This window comes from Sinocyclocheilus rhinocerous, unplaced genomic scaffold, assembly GCF_001515625.1.
Source record: "Sinocyclocheilus rhinocerous isolate Xijiao unplaced genomic scaffold, SAMN03320098_v1.1 scaffold1168, whole genome shotgun sequence".
Classification (NCBI taxonomy): domain Eukaryota; kingdom Metazoa; phylum Chordata; class Actinopteri; order Cypriniformes; family Cyprinidae; genus Sinocyclocheilus; species Sinocyclocheilus rhinocerous.
In genome coordinates this window covers 205029-213340 of record NW_015650373.1, presented here as the reverse complement: position 1 = coordinate 213340, position 8312 = coordinate 205029, and the positions used below count along the sequence as shown (strand labels likewise).

The 8312-nt window shown below is 37.8% G+C and overlaps 1 protein-coding gene across 1 annotated transcript in view; it reads right to left on the bottom strand.

The window, feature by feature from the left end:
• tafa3b (TAFA chemokine like family member 3b) overlaps positions 1-7828 on the bottom strand; it is a 79914-nt gene extending 72086 nt beyond the window's left edge. The window contains exon 1 of the mRNA XM_016517023.1: positions 7373-7828. The gene's annotated coding sequence lies outside the window, so the exon portion shown is untranslated. The remainder of the gene's footprint in view (positions 1-7372) is intronic.
• Positions 7829-8312: the final 484 nt, after the last annotated feature.

Genomic DNA, 8312 nt, shown 5'->3' with positions numbered 1-8312 from the left:
TTTTTTGTCAAATTTGGCTGGGGTGGTAAATAACAAATTGAAAACATATTTTTTATTGCTTTACATGGACTTTAAAAACAGTCACTATATATTTGAAAGCTTGATTCTGATTGACTGACAGACATGAGTGTTGACTAATATTCTATACAGTAATTATGAATGACAATGAAGTAGCTTTTGGCCACATTACACATACATATCACTTCACCATGCTTTTTTGCAAACTTTCAAATCAACAGACCTTCAAAGAGACTTACAGTCCACACTAGCAAAGACTGTCAGGTAATACAAGATGGATTCAAATGCGAGGTTAGATGGTAATTTATTAAACGTGAACAAAACAAGCAAAGTCACAGCAAACAGATGGTCGTGGATGCAGTGATGACAGGCCTCCTCGGTAACGCTAGGCTGCAGTGAGCAAGATGCACAAATCCTCAACCAATGAGACAACAAGTGGAAACCAGTCCAATAATCCCGAACAACGGTCAGTAAATCCACCAGAGAGCAGGAATCAGGAACCGAGCAGCACATGAGACACTGAAACGAAAACAGACATGAGACAACGATCTGACAAAGACAAGACCAAACGCTGAGACTGATATAGGGCAGCTGACGAGCCACAGCTGAACCTAGTGATCAATCAACAGCAATACACCGAACGACCAGAAGGGGCCGACGCATCTATGAACCGTGACAAAGACAAAACAAAACAATTTCATTTGTTTTCTTTTGTTTTATTAACTATGTGTGTTATTAATTATGTGCTGGTAATCATGAGCACCCTCTGCGGAACGACCCCAAGCTTGAGTCATTCAACCCCAGAATGTTATACATCATTCAGAGACCTCTCAATGAGAGATAGAACAAAATAAATTAATCAAGTCATCTGAACTCAAATACTAACCCAAAGATATTTAGTCACATCTACAAACTTCACATTTTATAATGAGATCAGAGGGTGTACACATTAACATGAAGATAGATCAGCTCCATTACTAAGAAAACTTTCAGATCCCAAGCAGGAAAGGGTGTTGGAAGCCTAATGGTTAAGGATCTATGGTGATGACAGAAAGGTTTCAGGTTCAAGCCCCAGTTTATCACCATTCTGCCTTAAATTAAGAACCCTAACCCTACGTTTCTCAGGGGGATCAGCTACATCACCATTAGATGTACTCTGAGTCACTCTGAATGAGAGAAGCATCAAATAATGAATCAAGTGATTCATTAATTAAGGCCAGATCAAGAGATAAAAGCCATTTTGTGTATGTAATTAATTAACTGAAGTGTCAGAACTCACTTAACTAAAATTATCCAAGCATGCAGTGATGTTACTACAGATATAACAAAAACATATCTGACTCATTTGGAATCATGCATACACAAGACAAAGGAAAACATACTCAATGTAAAGAAAAAAGAAGGTGAGAGAAAAATATTGATTGATGATATTGATTGCTTTTTCAGCCCTGAAGCAGAAAGTCTTCTTTCTGGCGTCAATTCCCAACACCCTCAAAACAGAGAGAAGACCGAAAGAAAGAGAGAGAAAATTAAAAACTAGAGTTTTTTTTTGAGTAACTACAGTAAGAGACAAAGAGCAAACCTAGTGGTTCACCGAAAACAAATTGTTCTGAGTGAAAGCTGTCTCACACCAAGATACATGAGAGGAGAAAACAGGACTGGGAGAAAGATAAGAAAGAAAACAGGAAAAACAGACAGAAGGAAACAATGAAGTATTATAGCAAACAAACAAGTTAAAAAGGGAGGTACAGCGGGTCGCTTCCTTGCAGTTTATTACAGCTTGACTGAGTCCAGGTTAGTCCTGCAAAAACCTCAAACTGAATGATTGATGGCCCTCACACCCACGTGCATTTGTCCCAAAATAAACCTCAACGGTGGATCCGTTCTTATCCATCATCCTTCAGCAAGCCTTCACCACTGCTTGCTTTCATTCTGGCTGATCCTCAAGGTGTGTGTGCATGTGTGTTATGTGAAAATTCACATCAGGCAGGGAGTTGGGTGTAATTCGGCTCCGAGGTGCTTGTTTTGCCTGAATTCTGGCAAACGAGATCAGTAGCCACGACATCAGGGACCCGGAGAGTGAAACTCAGCCAGAAGTACCAAATGCAAACCCACTATGATAGTCACACACGCTCAAACACAAACTAGATCACAAGATGCGCCCAGTGGTAACACTTGAGCAATCGTATGTAAGGTGTGCTGACGTGAACCTCACTCATATGTCAAATGAGAAAATACTTTGTTGTGAAATAAGTAGCGGACATTAATTTTGTACTTTCTACATTGCATTATTTAGTTCAAACTTGAAAAGATTAAGCAAACTCTTCATTACTACTCATGTAATAATTAGAGCTCAAAATTCATTAAAAAGATAAAAATATTTTCAACATTGGTAATAATAAGAAATGTTTCTTGAGCACCAACTCAACGTATTCGATTTCTGAAGGATTTTCTTCTGAAGGAGTAATGGCTGCTAAAAGGAATAAATTACATTTTAAAATACATTAAAATAGAATAAGTAATTTTAAATGTTAAATAATAGTTCACAATATTACTGGTTTACTGTAATGTTGATCAAATAGTTGCAGCACTGGTGAGCATAAGATACTTCTTTTTAAAACATTCAATAAAGTATGTGTTAAGGAGGTGTAAATACATTTTTAAAAAGTGCATTTTGTCATGTTTAGTTTAGTTGTTTTGTTGTGACCTTTCCTACTCAAAATTACCTGTAAATGCTCCGAAATGTACAGTATTAGCTCTTGATTGCTAATTTAATGTTTTACTTTACATTCTTATTCACTTTACTCAATTTATGCCAAAGATTTCACTCAATTTTATACCATTCATATTTACTATAAAAACAGCGGCATTGTCATTAAAAGTAGATCAAATGGATACTTTTGTTAAGTCTCCTGCTTCTAATTTTTCTCCTGAGAAAGACTCACATAATCTCACGTGTCACTGTGCCAAGATACCCAAATCTGCAATGAAATGCCAGATATTTCAGTACGAACACAATTATTTCTCATCAAATTCTCCCAAGACCAATTTATCTGAGCAATGCTATCCTCTTTCATTTTAAAGCTCTATGCTTTTACTCTACGTATACCATGTACGTTTTAAGAGAAACACTTTGGACAAAGTTGATACTTAAATGAAGTGCAACATCAAGTCTCCTGAGCGTTAAAAGAGTAGCATTCTTCTGTGGGTATTTCTATTGTGTTTGTTTACCTGTTCTTTTTTAGGCACTTATTTTGCTGTCTCTCACTGGAAAATAAAGATTCTTTCAACAAATAAATAAATACTTCAGCCTACAAACACACACACACACACACACATGCTCACACACAACCTCTCCACCCAGCTCACCCTGTGACTGAGCAAGTCATCCATTTATACGCTTCACCTCGGGAAACACTGGGGGTCACTTACTCTCTATTACTTTCTTTCTCTCCATCTCTTGATTCCTGCAGAGGCAGTGTCATGACAGTAATGTTAATCTTGTCCTGTGAGACAGAAATGATGACTGAATGAAAGAAAGGAGGGTGAGACTGCAGTAATAAAGTGCTCTCTCTCTCAGCCAAGGTCTGTTGAACTCTGAGGTGAAGAGTGAAGTTGTGGTCATCACTGCTCTTATTTTCTCATTGGGAGATCCTCTCTGTGTGATTCCACATGGTGGGATCAAAAAGTAGAATAAGGTTGATGCAGAAACTGTTCGTTTTTCTGAAGGTGCAGATTTCATCAATCTGGTGTTTTGTTATTCTCTTATTAATCAACACTTTGGCAGACGACTCTGCACACAAAACAATTTACTGAAAATAACCAATCATCAATATCAGGGCCATGAAACTTTCATGCATAAATATTCAGAAGTTTAAAACTCCATTCTTTCTTCCGAATTGCGAAATTACCTTCTAAACACAACTAATTTTGTATAAATCATTTATTTAACCATTACATTCACAAAATGTTTTTGAAGGTATACGCTGTAAGAAAAAATATCAGTGCAAAAACATATAATGTCCTGGAAGAAAATAACCAATACTTTTTACGTCAAGTTTACAGACATTTCCTCTAACTCTAAAAGATAACACAATTCAATGTGTAATTTAAAATGTGTAAAACACCTGCGAGAGATCAATACAGAAATTTCATCATATTAACAGTGCATTGGGCCTTATTTTTATAGACTTTTCTTAGAGCGTATCAACGGATATAAACTTGCAAATTCACTATTAAGGGAAAACTAATGCATAAAAAACCTCATTATACTAATAATCCATGTCTGCCAACAAAACCACACCGCATCAGCCAACTAAACTGAACACTTCCACAGTTCTACCTATAGTCATCACACTCAATAAACTGCAGATCCACAGTATCTTCCACTGTTCTGCCAACACTATGACAGCATTGTCATGTTTCTTTAATAGTTGCTAGTCATTTATTTTACATAATTTCCTTTCAGATATTGACACCATATAGTAAAAACAATCAAGTAATCATGTTCTTCATTTAATTTTTCATTGCACTCCAAACAAACAAATGTTGTGAAGTGTGAAGTATCATCTCACGTGAAGAGAACAGGTGCACATTAAATCAATTTGCAGTTTCAGCATATTAGAATGATTTCTGAAGAATCATGTGGCACCAAAGACTGAAGTAATGGCTAGTGAAAATTCAGCTTTGCTATCAGAGGAATAAATATTAAAATATATTAATATTAACATATTAAAAAATAAAACAGTCATCAATTGGAGTAACATTTCACAATATTAGTATTTTTACTGTATTTTTGATCTAATAAATGAAGCATTAGTGAGCATAAGATACTTCTTTTTAAAAATAATTCCAAAACTTTTACCAGTAGTGTGGTATACACATATACACACACACACATACACCAAATGTAGGCTATGTATCTGTATTTAGCACTTTAAAACTGGACTGACAGCTGTATTCTGCTGCTGTGAATGGAGAGTCACACACACACAATGGCACAAACATAATTACACACACCGGCTCTCTGTGAACGCTTTGATGAATTATTCACACCACACTAGATAAATTAGTGGGACTGAATGAACAGGGTCTGGTCAGCTGACTACACTCAAATCATTTTAACTGAAACCCAAACCAGCTGCAGAAACCTGAGATTCCCGCTCTGACCCAGACATTAGCCATTCCAACAAGTAACAGTTATTTGTCACAGTTAACAGCCTGTGAAAACACACACAATAATGCAGCCAAACATCTTTATAAACACAAACACACACAATACACGTGCCGCTCCGAGTGTATGAAATTGGTAATGAGATAATGAGAGGAAAATAAGCATCATCTAGCAGCTAAACAACACATTAGCATTACAAACAAATTCTTGGCCGAAAGAGAGTGCTATAATACAATAAAGAGAAAAGGAGAGCGATTATGACCGGAAAGAAATATTTAAAACCAAGTTTAGTGCATTAAAAATACACCAGATTCTTACAGGCCTGCAAATGTTCCACCTCAGATGGTACAAGTCAAATATAATTTAGCACACTCTCTCGCTTTCTCTATCCCTCTTTCTCTGATTAGTAAATCATTTTTATAAAGCGACTCTCTCTTTCCTGTCAATATACAGGCTAATTAAACTTGCTCTGGGTCTCAGGATGGGCAGATTACTGCATTTGCCCCTTTTCAACCATTTACATTGGCAAAAGCTTCCAGATGCATCCAGTGAGTGAGAATGAGTGTATCAGTACAGCTAGGCCCGTCTCACATGCAGTGCTCGGGTTAAACCACTTTGACTCTAACAGCAGATCCAGGACCTGCACACAAAAGAGCCAAATCAAATAAACTACTACATTCAGTGGTGATTCACAAAGAATTATTTCAGCAGCCAGTATCAGCGGGGCATCTGTGTGTTCCTAAGCCTTTTGCTCCCAACAACATCCTCCCTCATAGCGAACACATAACCAGCTCTGTTAGGAGGAGAATAAATGCGCACTGTGGCCCGAAGGGAGTTATATCAGCCAACCACAGCAGCCAAGGCAATGCAATTACTGTGGAAATTATAGTTCCAACTACAAATTCATATGGCCATATTCTGCAATATTCATTTTTTTCCTGTCTTTTATCTCTCTCCCAGAGTGATTTGGAGGATTTATAAAACGCTTTATCTCATTTGGTGCAATTTACTGATGCAAAAACAGCTTAAAAAGAAGAAAGTTAAGATGTATGTGTGAAACCCACTTTTATTGCATTTTTGTCTCGTAATGGTTCAGTTCAGTAGAATCTTTTGTAATGAAGTGATTAAACTGGATCACAAAACCTATTTGAATGATTCGCTAACGAATAAGTGTGAAGCATTTGTTCAAGGCGCAATAAAATGAATAAAATCGATTCCAGTGATTCTCGAGTCAGCGACTCACTGAACTGACAACCATTCATAAAAAATGATCTGAAACCCTATGAACTGTGAGAAATAGAGTTTTTAAAAAATAAACATTTTTTAGCCAGTGTAAATAAATGTTAGTTACTCATATAATGTTGTGTTTAATGTAAATGCAAATTATATGCCTATTTATGTTCTAAGTGTCATTTTATGAGGTAAATCAGGGCTAGAAGACACTGAACAATTGCAAACGACGAAATTGGAAATGATGAAAACATTTATACATTTTTTTTTAAAGGAACTGTTCGAAAAAGCGAGAGAGAAATAGTAACAAAAATGATTCGGACTTCCCATCATACTTGCTTGAAGTGAATGAGTTGGTGGCCGTATATGTGCGCGTGACGGCACATCTTAGATGCTCGTGCTAGGCTCCGTGTGCTGATGAAACCAGATACCTTTACTCTGTTTGCACCCTTTCCAACCGGGGTAAGCTGATTTACTGGGGTAAGCCTGTCTTTTACATGGCATGTACTGTTAATGCGGTAAGAAGACGAAGCACCGTCAACACACATACCCTTGCTCTCCCGCGCGCGCACACGCAAACTCATCACACTCATTGCCCTTTTTACTCTATGATATTATTTCTTAATCACGCTTGACACAAAATAGTCCAGCTTTATAGCTCCCAGGATGATTCTCAGGTTTACACACAGGCTATAGCCTACCTATTAAGTTTCAGTGACCCGCGTCCGGTCACGATCAGAATGCATGACTCACTAAAGCAACGAACTGTCATGGATCACTAAAACAGACGATACCCGTTTATTTTAAAATGGATTAATTATTTTTTTGACTATGTGGAATAGGCTACTAAACACCATCCTGCTCTTCTCTGGACATCTACGTTGTGAAATTTTTATTTAAGCACATGTAAAATATAAGTGTCAAACCAAATAAACAGCAAAAGCTGCATACCTGTTGGTGCGGTGGTCCGGATTATTGCCCAGCAGCAGAGACGGGTCTCATTGCCCTTCCATTATGATTTATTCCATCCACGAATCGGAGAGGCTTGAACAATCCGCACCAAATGATCTCTCCTATATCTACTCTGTCAGAGAGAGTCAGAAACCCACAAACACAAAAAAGAAGTTCAGTCCTCTGATCACAAAAGCGCCCGATGTCCCCGCAGGGCGTCCGGGCGCGCGGAGACGCAAAGTTCCTTCTCTCGCGGCGTCTCAGATCTTCATCTCAACTCAAATGAGAGCGGCGTTAAACTTCACATCAGCGCTTTCGCGTCTGATTTAAAAATCACACAGATGTTAGTAACGGAGCCATCACCCCACGTAGTATCCTGTTGGGCTTGTTTTCACGGTGTTGGTCCGCGCTGGAGACGCTCTGCGCAGGATCTGGATCTGCTGGTGCTGAAGGCAAAGGTCTGGAGCGCTGTGCTGCGCTGACTCGCTCCCTGTGTGCTCTCCAGGGATGTCAGAAAGAACCCAACGCACAGTGAATCAGCGCCACTCAGCGGCGTCCGTGACAGCTATCCTGTCGGTTCTACTCTTTCTGTGCTTATTAGTTGTTTTTTTATATTTTACAGGTTCATCTGAGTGGCATAAGCCTTCGCTAAACTTGCCATTTAAACGCACAAAACCTGATAACTACACATGTGTTTAAGGTGGCAGGAAACAGATTTGTCCGACTATGAGTGTCTTATGTGTATAAGTGTATAAGTGTCTTATGAACATACCAATAAAATATAACTTTAACACATTTACTTTTACAATGTGTCAATAAACGGCATTTTCTTAAAACATTAACACAAATTCAGAAACACTTTTTCCACGAGGATGCCTGTTTCCAAATATATGAAAATAAAATATAAAACAATTATGTATTCTTCATATTAAGTATATAT